General features: G+C 34.5%; 1 protein-coding gene across 4 annotated transcripts in view; it reads left to right on the forward strand.

Annotated features, from left to right (window-relative positions):
• Positions 1-12,991, forward strand: part of LOC129751056 (5'-nucleotidase domain-containing protein 1-like) — a 60,913-nt gene extending 47,922 nt beyond the window's left edge. For all 4 annotated transcript variants that reach the window (XM_055746320.1, XM_055746319.1, XM_055746318.1 and 1 more), the window contains exon 3: positions 11,751-12,991. The gene's annotated coding sequence lies outside the window, so the exon portion shown is untranslated. The remainder of the gene's footprint in view (positions 1-11,750) is intronic.
• The last annotated feature ends 237 nt before the right edge of the window (positions 12,992-13,228 follow it).

Below are 13,228 nucleotides of genomic sequence, written 5' to 3' on the forward strand. Positions count from 1 at the left end.
TGGGAATTTACTTTTTTTGACATTTAAATGTCAAAATAATGCATAAATGCATTTATAAATTTACAAATTTTTGACAAGCGTCAAAAGCGCGAAGAATTTATCTCTCGTATGTTAAAAAAAAAAATTTTTTTTCACAGTCAAATTCAATTTTCAATCGTCGAGAGTCGGGAATTGAAAAGATGATGCGGGGAAAATGCGATAAAACAAAAAAAACCACCATGTTACATGGTTCATTTATAAAATGCACAAAAAGTAGAGCGAGATACCAAAAGTTTGTGTGATTCTAATATACATTTTTTGCTTTTACTGGTAATCGCATTTTATATTGATTAAATAACGTTAAAAAATACAAATTGTTTAAATGTACGAACTACGAATCACATTAAGAAATTATCACAATAAAAAAGTGAATTCGAAAAGAAAATTCAAGCCTCAGAATAATTTTAAACTTTATTCAGTATTCAAGACGAAAATCAAAGCAAAACATATGAGGAACAAAATTAAGCGGATTCTGTTCTTGAAATGGCAGAGAAAATAAACAAATTAGAATAACAATCAGGATCAATCAGTTAAAATTTGAATCATTAATCCAAACTTAAAGTTGTTAAGTTTTGAATGACAGATTTGTAACTCACCTGAAATTCTTCGTTGATAATTTTATTGCAAATTTCAGAATTCAGAAACCAGAGCTCAATAGTCAAATTCTGTGTGCGATAAAGTAGTTTTAATTGGAACATAATCGTTTTAATTAAATATAAAAATTGTTGACGAAATTATCAGAATCAATCAAAATAATCAGAGTTTTTCAGCAGATGTAGAATGAGATATGAAGAATCGATTGTTATATGTACTTAACTCAAACTTGACAATTTTGGCACCTCATCCCTCTGATTCTAAGTGACTCAATTATTTTTTTAATTCTTTGCATTCAAACCTGCTTAAACTATTTTCTATAGAAATCCCAAAAAACATCACCATTATCTGAATAACCTCACATTTAACATTTAAACAAAAGTTTTATTTTGGTTAAAAAAAAAACCCTGATAATAATATTCATGTATTAAACTGGGAAGATCGTCAAACCTCGATCGAAAAAACCGGGAAAAACGGGAATTTGAGAATGGAAACTCGCTGGCCACCCTGCAACCGTTGGTAACCGACATGCTTTCTAATGAACTGTAAGAGAACGTTCCAGTTCCATGGTACCGATTTGGAACTTTAATGCACCTTGGCTGGCGGACTTCTTCATTAAGAGTCGCCTAGTTTTTCAAATTCATCACCAAAAAAAAAGAAAGGTTTCAACAGAACATTGCATATCAAAAAAACTAGTTTGTTGTCTATAAATTGAGCATAGCTCAGTGATAACGAATCAAACTCTCATTCGAAGGGTTCAAATCTTTTCATCGACAGACCTCAGGGTAAGCAAAGGATATTTGTTTATAGCCATTGGACACTAATTTTGCAAAAAAAAAAACAATATCTATATCAGACCGCTGCAAGCTTTGTATGAAAATTTCAAATTCTTAAATTTTAACACTTCCCATAACATTTTTCGGTGGTTTCTGCTGCCAGAAATAACAATAAAAATTTTAGAAGCGATCCATCCTATCCTGAACTAGCGCAACGAGTTTCAAATTTGTATGGAAATTTGTGTGGGAAAACAAAATTTGTCATTAAAAAATCGCAAAAAATGTATTGAAAGTTCCTAAAAAATTAATTTTTTATGAAAAATATTCCTTGATTCTTGCAGTACAGCTGCATTTTAACAAAGCACAAACCTATCTTGTACCCCAGATAAGATATTCGATTTAATACATATTTTTTTCATTTTTTTCAATTTTTGCGTTTTTGACTGCTTATTTGGAAGCTGTGTAACCGTAGGATGTGAATAAAAAATCTCAAAAAACTGCTTTGCATAGCCAAGGAATTGATTGATTTATATAACCTTTATTTTGAAAAATTCATAACTTTTGCCATGAAATGCTTAGCTGCTTGTCATGCTAGCAAAAAATTAGGCTAAAAAATAGCCAAAACCAAAAATCAAAGACCAACTTCATTCCCAGCTTATTCTGGATGATTTCATTTACACAAATTCTACTTTCATACAAAATTGAAACGCGTTTCGCTAACTCGGGAATCAACCAGATCATCTAGGGTGAGGGCACCCTTAATTTAAATTAACAAGGGATCAACTCTCCTTTAGTAAAGGATTAGATAATCTCCTTTAACCCTCATCCGCATTAAATTTCATTACCCTAATCAGCACTAGGAGTGTCAATTTGACACTCCAAGCTAAAATCGTCATAACTCTTTTTATATCTTACCGATTACAATGAAACTTATATCACTAGAAACCTTGTAATGTCAGTAAATTATGTTTAGAACATTATATATAGCTAAAGCTTATAGTTTTCTCGTTATTCAGCATGAAAGAAAAAAAATCCGAAAAAAAACATGCCTCAGGAAAAGTGCTGTAGTTCATATATAACACGCCCAAAAAATATTTGTTTTATGCATATGAAAGCTGAAGTTAATGTCTACATCATGAAGCCAAGAAATATTTTTTTTAAATTTTTTTTTATGAAATGGTCACAAAAAAATAAAACAAGTGGTCTGAAAACCTACTTTTCATTAGATTGCTAGTAAAAACTGTTTGAGCAATGGTAGAGCTTTTGAAAAAATATCATTACAAATTTTATTCTAATTCTGACATTTTGTTGTCTTTAGATTTTTGATGCAACAAAAATTGAATTAACGGGAATATTTCAAAGTTGAAATTTCATTTGTTTTTGTGGTCCACCGTCAGGTTGTACCCGGATTTTCAGTGCTTTTACTTTGTTTGGACCAATAAAAAGTATATTCATTGGAAAGCAAATTTAATCTACATTCTAATGAGGTGCAACAATTTACGCTGTGAGATTTCACTAAAATATGAAAATTATAAACGTAAAATCATTCCTGAATTTCTAGAACCACAAGCAGCACGTTCAGCAAAACGTGTTTGTTTGCTCTCCGAGTAGGACGGTGGCCGGTGATTTGGGCAGAGAGCAAAGCCGAGAGCCGAAATAACGATGCGTGTCGTGACTAGCAAACGAGAACTACTGTTAATAGAAAATTTCCAACCAAGAAACGCACGACACGCATCATTATTTCGTCTCTAGGCTTTGCTCTCTGCCGAAATCACCACCCACCGTCCTACTCGGAGAGCAAACAAACACGTTTTGCTGAACGTGCTGCTTGTGGTTCTAGAAATTCAGGAATGATTTTACGTTTATAATTTTCATATTTTTGTGAAATCTCACAGCGTAAATTGTTGCACCTCACTAGAATGTAGATTAAATGTGCTTTCCAATGAATATACTTTTTATTGGTCCAAACAAAGTAAAAGCACTGAAAATCCGGGTACTACCTGACGGTGGACCACAAAAACAAATGAAATTTCAACTTTGAAAAATACCCGTTAATTCAATTTTTGTTGCATCAAAAATCTAAAGACAACAAAATGTCAGAATTAGAATAAAATTTGTAATGATATTTTTTTCAAAAGCTCTACCACCGCTCAAACAGTTTTACTAGCAATCTAGTGAAAAGTAGGTTTTTCAGATCACTTTTTTGAACTTTTTGTGACCATTTCATTGAAAAATTTTTTAAAACTATTTCTTGGCTTCATGATGTAGACATTAACTTACCGATAAATCAAATATTTTTCTATCGAAAACTTCAATAAAATCAAGAATACAAAAGGTGAAATAACTCCCATCTTCCACAATTTGATTTTTGATCTTTTTTTTTACCACTACATTTGAAGGCTCTATTGGTATTCAGCATCTCTGAGCCGGGTATCTTTTACCATTTTGATTTTAATTTTAGTAATTTTTTTAAGTATTATAGGTATAACATTACATTCTTTCGGAAGTTCTAAGAAACTATCACGACTATACATTTAAAACTATCACAACTTAACATTAGATTTTATCAAAAACTCGTTGATCCATGACATGCTAATTATATCATTCATTCCAAGGACGTCTCTCAAAGGAATATTGGTGTGCCCCACAACGGTTCAATTTCCTGGTCAACATACTTCGATTTTCCTCAAACATTGGGCAACTCCATACGATGTGATCGATGTCCTCATTAGACTGAGTCGATTTGGGATCATTTTTGAATTTCTAAAACCCTGGGGTCTTAAAAGCTTTGTCGTGGTCCAAAACTCATCCATGATTTTTTGCAGAATTTTTAAGTAACGTTTACATGAGTAAATTTCAACTTTTAGGTCTGTATGGGAAAATTGAATATTTTGTACTGAAAAATCAACATCATTTCTGTTTCTTCTGTGGAACCGAGCCAGCTAAAGGTTTTTGTGCCAATTTATAAAATTCCTAAGGGCAATTCTCCGCTTAACAACTTTGTCGAAGACCGTAACTTCGTATCTTATTAGGCAAAAAAGTTATTCGCAGTTTAACAAGGGTATGTCTTTTCGCATTGATAAACCATAAATTCAATTGACATCACTGCTCTAACCTCGCGAAGTACTGCATGAAAAGTAGTCATGCAATACCTCGCTAGGCACCCTGCAGTGATGTCAATTGAATTTTATGTTTATCAATGCGAAAAGACATGCCCCTATTAAACAGCTTATAACTTTTTTGCTTAATAAAATAAGAAGTTACGGTCTTCGACAAAGTTGTTAAGCGGAGAATTTCCCTTAGGAATTTTATAAATTGGCGCAAAAACCTATAGCTGGCTCGGTTCCACAGAAGAAACAAAAACGATGTTGATTTTTCAGTACAAAATATTCAATTTTCCCATACAAACCTAAAAGTTGAAATTTACTCATGTAAACGTTACTTAAAAATTCTGCAAAAAATCATGGATGAGTTTTGGACCACGACGAAGCTTTTAAGACCCCAGGGTTTGAGAAATTCAAAAATGACCTCAAATCGACTCAGTCTAGTGCTCATAGTCTTCTCCAAATTCACATAAGTTGTAGTCGACGATATTGATTCTGAAAGATGTGAACTCAAATTCGTATGGTTAGAAATGATACGTGACATATTTTTAATAAACATTCGGCTACAATTAGCTATTTTTGAAAACCAGGGTTTATCTTTTACGGTCGGGATTATACTAAAACAGAATCTCCCTAATGGACTTTCATCCCATTATTGTTGCTGCCATGAACATAAAGCTAGAGAGTTTACCAAAGAATAGTAGTCGATCAGATCTAAATGTCTATAAAATTCATCTCCATCATATGTCCCTCGTTTTGCTAAGGTGTCAGCTTTCTCATTTCCATCAATACCGAAATGAGAAGGAACCCACAAGAACGAAACTTTGGAACCGTTCGTAGATATAACCTATAATGCTTCCTTAATTTTAAAAATGATTTAACTTGTTTTACTGCCAAGTCTTAATTTGTTTATAGCATTTAAGGAGCTTAGGCTATCTGTTACAATTAAGTATCTATCTACGGATAAAGATTTGATATGCTCACAAACATACCATATGGCTGTCAACTCTGCCGCACGACACGCATCGTTATTTCGTCTGTCGGCTTCGCTCTCTGCCCGAATCACCACCCACCGTACCTACTCGGAGAGCAAACAAACACGTTTTGATGGACGCGGTGCTTGTAGTTCTAGAAATTCAGGAATGATTTTAAGTTTATAATTTTCATATTTTTGTGAAATCTCACAGCGTGATTTGTTGCACCTCATTAGAATGTAGATTAAATTAGCTTTCCAATGAATATACTTTTGATTGATCCAAGCGAAGTAAAAGCACTGAAAATCCGGGTACAACCTGACGGTGGACTACAAAAACAGATGAAATTTCAATTTTTAAAAAAATTGCGCAAAGTAGTGAACTTTGAAAAATTCCAGTAATTTCAATTTTTGTTGCATCAAAAATCTAAAGACAGCAAAATGTTAGAATTTTAATAAAGTTTGTTGCCATATTTTTTCTAAAACTCTACCATCGCTCAAACAGTATTTACTAGCAATCGATTGAAAAGTAGGTTTTTTAGACCACTTTTTTGAACTTTTTGTGACCATTTCATTAAAAAAATTTTTAAAAATATTTCTTGTCTTCATGACGCACAGTGGGCCAGGAACCACACTTTTGCGGTCAAAATTGACTGCAGGCCAGAGGCTTCGTTGTAGCTCATTGGTGTCTTCTACAAATTTACTCGACTATATTTGCGCTATCTATTGATGGATTTGAATTAGTTCTATTTTTCTCCGCATGGTGGCGCCAAAATCTAACTTTTTACAGAAGCAAGATACAGGCATGGTTTCTTCTACAAAGTTGTTCATTATACCTTTAGCATCAACTTAACTTGCAAAAATAATAATTTAAGGAAACCTTACAAAAAAATGGTTTTTTTTTCACCTATTTTTGTGTTTAGCTATACAATACCTCAAATTTCCACAGTATTCGATTGGAATAGACTTAAATGAGATATCCTAGTGGAAAACTTATTCGTTTCGCCAATTTTTTCTGTCAAAATTGCAAAAAATTGGTTAAAATTATACATTTTACAAATTGCAATAACTTGCTTGCGAGCAGTTTGGCGCACCTCATTTTTCGAGAAGTGACAGCTGTGATTATGATCTAAATGCATGTAAAAAATGTCAGTGGGTTCTCGTGGGTTCCTTGCCAAATGATTTAATAAAGTTGGTAAGTTTTCAATACAAATCCACATATTTTAAGACCTTTTTCACCTTTTCCACTAGAATATCTCATTTAAGTCTATTCCAATCGAATACTGTGGAAATTTGAGGTATTGTATAGCTAAACACAAAAATAGGTGAAAAAAACCATTTTTTGCAAGGTTTCCTTAAATTATTATTTTTGCAAATTAAGTACACAACATAGAGCAACAGTGTTCTACAAAGTTGATGTTAAAGGTATAATGAACAACTTTGTAGAAGAAACCATGCCTGTATCTTGCTTCTGTAAAAAGTTATATTTTACCGCCACCTTGCGGAGAAAAATAGAACTAATTCAAATCCATCAATAGATAGCGCAAATATAGCCGAGTAACTTTGTCGAAGACACCAATGAGCTACAACGAAGCCTCTGGCCTGCAGTCAATTTTGACCGCAAAAGTGTGGTTCCTGGCCCACTGTGTGACGTAGGCATTAACTTCAGCTTTCATATGCATAAGGCAAATATTTTTTTGGACGTGTAATATATGAACTACAGCAGTTTTCATGAGGCATGTTTTTTCGGATTTTTTTTCTTTCATGCTGAATAACGAGAAAACTTGTAACTTTAGCTGTATATAATGTTCTAAACATATTTTACTGACATTACAAGGTTTCTTTTGATGTAAGTTTTGTTTAAATCGGTCTAACACGCCAAAAGTTATAACGATTTGAACTTGTGGTGTCAAATTGACACCACAAGTGCTGATTAGGGTAATGAAATCTAATGCTGATGAGGGTTAAAAAGAACCCATCTGTAAAAAAAATATTTTCTACCGGATATTCTAATATTTTTTCTTCGCAAATCAGTTTGTTATGCATTCTAGGATGACTTTCGTTAAGGTTAGAAAAAAAATTCTTGAATTGAGGAGTCAACATCAATGGTTACATCTCATCTGGATTCATATCAAAATAATTCGCTCTATGTTCAGGAGACGACGGAATCGACAAGCACTGTCGATAGGATTTCAAATAGGATGATGGTTCATGTCAAATAGTGTATCCAATTTATCCATTATATTCCAAGATCTTATGTGATTATTTATCAAATAGCGGCAATTCAACTACATGAAGCGAATATTCAGTGGTAACACCCCTGCTAAAACTTCCACTGACATCGTATGAGTTGATGTTAGTAAACCTAAACAAAGCCGAAGACTTTTATATTGAATTCTTTCCAATTTTAAAAAAAATGGGTTTTGGCTGTTTAATGAAAAATAAAACAACCATACTCAAGTACTGATAAAATGGTAGTTTTGTAGAGTTTTATCATATCGTTAGGGTGTGAACCCCACCAAGTTCCACAAATAGTGCGAAGAAAATTCATTCGCCTTTGACATTTACGGAGAAGATAATCAATGTGTTACTTCCATGTACATTTAGAATCGAACCAAACGCCTAAATAATTGAACCGGTGGACTGTTTAATCTTTATTTGGTTTAATTCAAGTGAAATCGAGGAGGAGATCTTTTTCTGGAAAATACCACGCATTCGGTTTTTGAAGATGAAAATTCAAACCCCAATTTCGAAGCCCAATCAGAAAAGTTGTTTAACGCTAATTATAGAGCTCTATCGATTACTAATGTTTCTTTACCAGTTGTATAAAGACAACTATCGTCAGCATATTGCACCAAATAACACCCATTTGGAATACTTCTATCAATATCATGTATAAAAGTGGACTTAGTACAGATCCTGCGTCAAGCCATAAAAGCTATCCCGAGTCGATTTGTTTTAATTTTTATGGAAAAAATGCATTCTTTTGAAGGATAACAACGAATATAAAAATGATGTGAACTGACAAAGTATCACAAAATTGTTAAGTTTTTTTTACATAAAATGTCAATCAAAACCGCATCATACGCACCTCTAATATCAAGAAACAACTATTGTTTTGATTCAAAAGCCATTTGTATATCAGTTGCAAGCGAAACTTGACAGTCCCTTGTACTGCGGGCTTGCCGAAACCCGTATTGTGATGGTGATAAAAAATGTTTACTTTCGAAAATGCATTCCAAACGAAATTGAATCATTTTTTCTAAAGTTTTTCTGCAACAAGAAATCAGACCTATGGGTCGATAAGGGTCAGATTGGTTAGGATTTTTTCCAGGTTTAATGATTGCTACAATTTTTATGTTTTTCCAAGATTCTGGAATACTGTTCTGAAAATCCAATTGAAAGATTTGACAAGAAGCAGCTTTGCTGATGTAGGTAAATTTTTCATCATGGACAACTGTATTTCATCTAATCCCGGTGAGGAATTATTGCATGCTTCCAATGCATGTTCTAGCTCTAAAATTGTAAAATCATTGATCACACTTCTAAAAGCATCAGAGCCTTGGTCGAATATAGGGTTTTCAACTGGCACCAACAAAGGACAAATTTTATTGGAGAAATGAATCAAAGCAATCGAAAGATTCCTTTAATTCAACCACGGTAAATGAAAAGTTCATATACCAGTATTTCGATAGCAACTTACTACCTTCTTCAGTGAACGTTTTCGATTGATTTCGATTCGATTGAACGAACCACCACACATTTTTTTGAAATCTCGAGACATATTCAGTCGAAAGGCCCGAATTTTGTATGGGATTGAATTTTAATACAAGTGATGTTTCTTTGATTATTTGGGACCCTTCCCTCCTTCCAGTAAGGAGATAGGTAGGGAAAAGTCGTCCTCACATAAAGCACAGTTGCTAAAATTTACTGTACCTCTTGATGGTGGCTCATGTGAATTCGTCCTTCTGTAGGTGGAAATGAGGTTTTTCTGCACAGAAACCCAAAACATTGCAGTATAAATTGAATCAATTGATAGACTGCAATTTTAAAATTACTTTACTGAAAGTTTAATCAAACTACATGTTTCGGATTATTGTGCACCATCATCTCTGGTCATTGACCTTGGATATAGCGCCTTTACTGGAGCGAAGATTTGCCTGTTCGGCAGAATACTTCGACAATTCCATTGTAGAAAGGAGAGCATTTTTCTTTGATTGTGATTTTTGATCTTGCAATCTTTAGGATATTTGAACTTTTTTTTCAGAAATTTACATGAAATACTTCAAACATTATTTATTCCCCTCTTCGGTTTTGTTTTTTTTTGGAAATTTCGAAGGAGTGGGGGGGGGGGGGGGGGGGGGGGGTGACAAAAGAAGAAATTCACATCTGGTCCAGCCTTATTGAAAATATTTCATAAAAAGCTGTTATAGGATGATCCGAAGCCGTATTGCTTCGGATGTGGTGGGATCTCATGATTTAGCGGATTTTTCCTGTGTTTTTCGGAAGCCATCTACGAGAGCATTAAGTTACTATGGTGTTTTTCTGTACTGCCACGTAAAATTTGGGAATTGAAGAAAGATTACATCTTACACTGGTTGAATAACGTGCCATATTTATGTGCGGATGGCGAAGACGTTTTAATCAGAATACTGTAGTGTCGCTTTTTATTAAGGAAAACAATTCCTTTGTTCGTTAATAAGGGTTGAGGAAAATGGTTTGGGTTTTTTGTGAAGTGGTTTTTCGTTTTCTAGCATATGATTGCCAAAACACACTGTGGCTTGCTGTGATTACTTATAATGAAGATGACGAGAAATTGAAACCCGGATGAGAAGGATAAAAAGTGTGAGAAGTCACTGCTGGCTGACGATGGATTTTGGTGAGATTGTTTTATATTGAAACTTTTCAATCCTATCTGCCAAGTAGTATTTCCTTTTTTGTACCCTTCTAGATCCCTTCTGAAACAGCTTTATGGGTCGTATGAGGTCTCTGCACCTAAGGAGTTTGTTTTGCTGTTATAGAACTTCCCTACCATCATTACATTGGCTTGTCGCGGTGTGCAATATGGAAGAAAGTGGTCTAAAATGACCTTAGCATAATGCTCGTACCCAAATAACTACGTATGCAAAATTTGGTTCCGTTTGTTCGAATAGTTCTTGAGTTGTACAATAAATTGTGTGTGAGGACGACTTTCCCCTACCTATCTCCCCACTGGAAGGAGAGAAGGGTCCCAAATAATCAAAGAAATATCACTTGTATTAAAATACAATCCCATTCCAAATTCGGGCCTTTCGACCGAACATTTCTCGAGATTTTCAAAAAAAATGGTGGTGTTTCCATCCCCTCTTTCTATCTCTTCACTGAAAGCAGGGAACGGTCTCAAACAGTCTTAGAATCTTTTCCCGTATCCAAAATTCCTCTCATGCCAAAGTTACTTCCATTTGCCCGATTATTTCTCCAATTATTCCAAAAAATATAAGGGAGCCCACCCTCCTTTATGTTCTCCCAAAAGAATCTGGAAGGGCCTCAAAATCTTGGGAACATTTCATGCACTCAAATACCCTCGCATGCCAAATTTGATTCCTTTCGTTTGATTAGCTAACGAGTTTTGCAAAATTGTATTGGTGCTCTTCAGTCCTCTTCTCATTCTCCCAATGGAAGTAAGGAGGGATCTCAAAAAATCCAAATATAACCTTTTCCCATATCAAAATATCCTGCAATGAAAAATTGGGTTCAATTTGCTCGACGGTTAAGAGGTTTCCGAGTCTGTAGGGGAACAGACAGACAAAAAAAATTTGATGAAAGATTGAATTAAATCCCTTAATCAGCAAGTAGACCTTGTTTCTCAACTGCTTAAACTTACCGCTATTTTGCAGACTTCGTTTTTCGGACTCGATAGGCTAGATGCTTGTAGCGACTTGTTCTTTTTGAATTTCAGAAGAAAAAAGGTTCAATGAGTTCCTTCGTCTTATGGTTATATTTTTTTATAATGAGTTTTGGGTCTCCAATCTGAAAATATTCATTCAGCGCCGAATTATTGTAATGAATGTAATCACAAATCCAAAAGCCAAACTCCTATTTACTGACTGCAAAATTTAGCGATCAAAATTTTAATGGTGAGAAATTTTAGGAATTGCGATTCGACAAAATTTCACCTCTACCTACTTATATTAATTGGACGCAAGATATCTCAGAGCTTATAGATAACGATTATCCTTCAACTCGTCACGATACATATTGTTTTTAAATGTAATTTCCTTTTAGCGCATGCATCTAATTATCGCCATATAAATCGAGACGAAAGTTGACAAGCAAAAATGAAAAATAAACACAAACACAAAAGTCTACAAACCATCCGTTTGACACGGATTGCCACACACCTCGCGGACAGAACGGTTGAATGGCCCCTCCGACATCGGACGCCACCATATTGAGAGGGGCACCAAAATGAGTAAATTTAAAACACAAAACAACCCTCAAACGAAAGCAACCCACCGTGTTTATCAACAAGCGAAATGTGGACAGCGAATAATCTAATAAATCAGCATCCCCGCTAATAGATTGGAATGGATTGAAGACGACGCCGACGACTGTCAGCGAAATTGCCATCGACGTCGAGATGAATCCTATTTTATTAGGGTGCTGCTGCTGTTGCATCGGAACAAACTGATGGATGATAGTTACTGAAGCAACTGTTTATCGAGGTCACCCAACCAAAGTATTGCAAACATTGACCACAATCCAACAGCCCTTCTAGTTTTGATGGACGAGCGCAACGGTAAATATTTGAACCATGTGTAGGTGCTCCCGACTTCGTTGGCGATTTGCTCTTGGACAACAACAACAACAACAACAGGTGACATTTCCCCGGCCCACAGCATCTCAATACATATTTGCGACAATAATTCAATTAAACTATCAGTTGAGGGAGGAGTTAGCTCCACTAAGTACATGTTCTCGTGTAACTGACCGGAATTTCGGGAAGCAGTTTTGATCGGCTATCGTATCTAGAGATTAATTTAGGCTTCTCATAAACGTACTACAACGTATTTTACGATACAATACATGTTTCAATTGCATAACTATTAGCTCTTAAAGAGCCAACAGAGTCTATGTGTGTAGCTGTAAATGTTCTAATCAATAATGTAATCGAATCAAAGACAGTTTTGAAACAACAAAACGGATCGTATCCGTTCTACATACAGTTTTAGAGAAAAAAAAACATCCTACTGCAAACAATCTCGAACAATCGTTATTCACGTTATGCATCCATTGTGTCAATACCTTTAGATTGTAGCTTAAGCACAATAATGCTAAAGTCAATATGTCATGTTTCCGTTACTAGACTTGTCAAATTACAGTGTTCTTATTGCAGCCTATACATCTAGCCATTTACATATCACAGTTGAGTTGTTTATATCTTTGATTTAATCTGTGTTACCATCTCCTGAGCGAGTGAGTTCAATAAAAAAAATGCATTGAAGCTTCTAGCTAACTGTTCTAAAGTGTGTTTTATTCTGTACCCGATCAACCAGGTATTACTTACGTTAATATTATTGAGAGTAAGACCTTTCGTCCTTTTTCCTCACGTATGACGTATTGCTCAGTTTGAGTCAGGTTAGTCGAGCCAGGTTATTCTAAATAAATAATACTGATTATTCAAAAGACATTGCTTTGTTAAATAAACAGTTGGGAAGCTTAACAGTTTCTAAATTTTCAATTTGTCAGACAAATCCAACATA

Source organism: Uranotaenia lowii, chromosome 3, assembly GCF_029784155.1.
Source record: "Uranotaenia lowii strain MFRU-FL chromosome 3, ASM2978415v1, whole genome shotgun sequence".
In the NCBI taxonomy this organism is placed as follows: Eukaryota; Metazoa; Arthropoda; class Insecta; order Diptera; family Culicidae; genus Uranotaenia; species Uranotaenia lowii.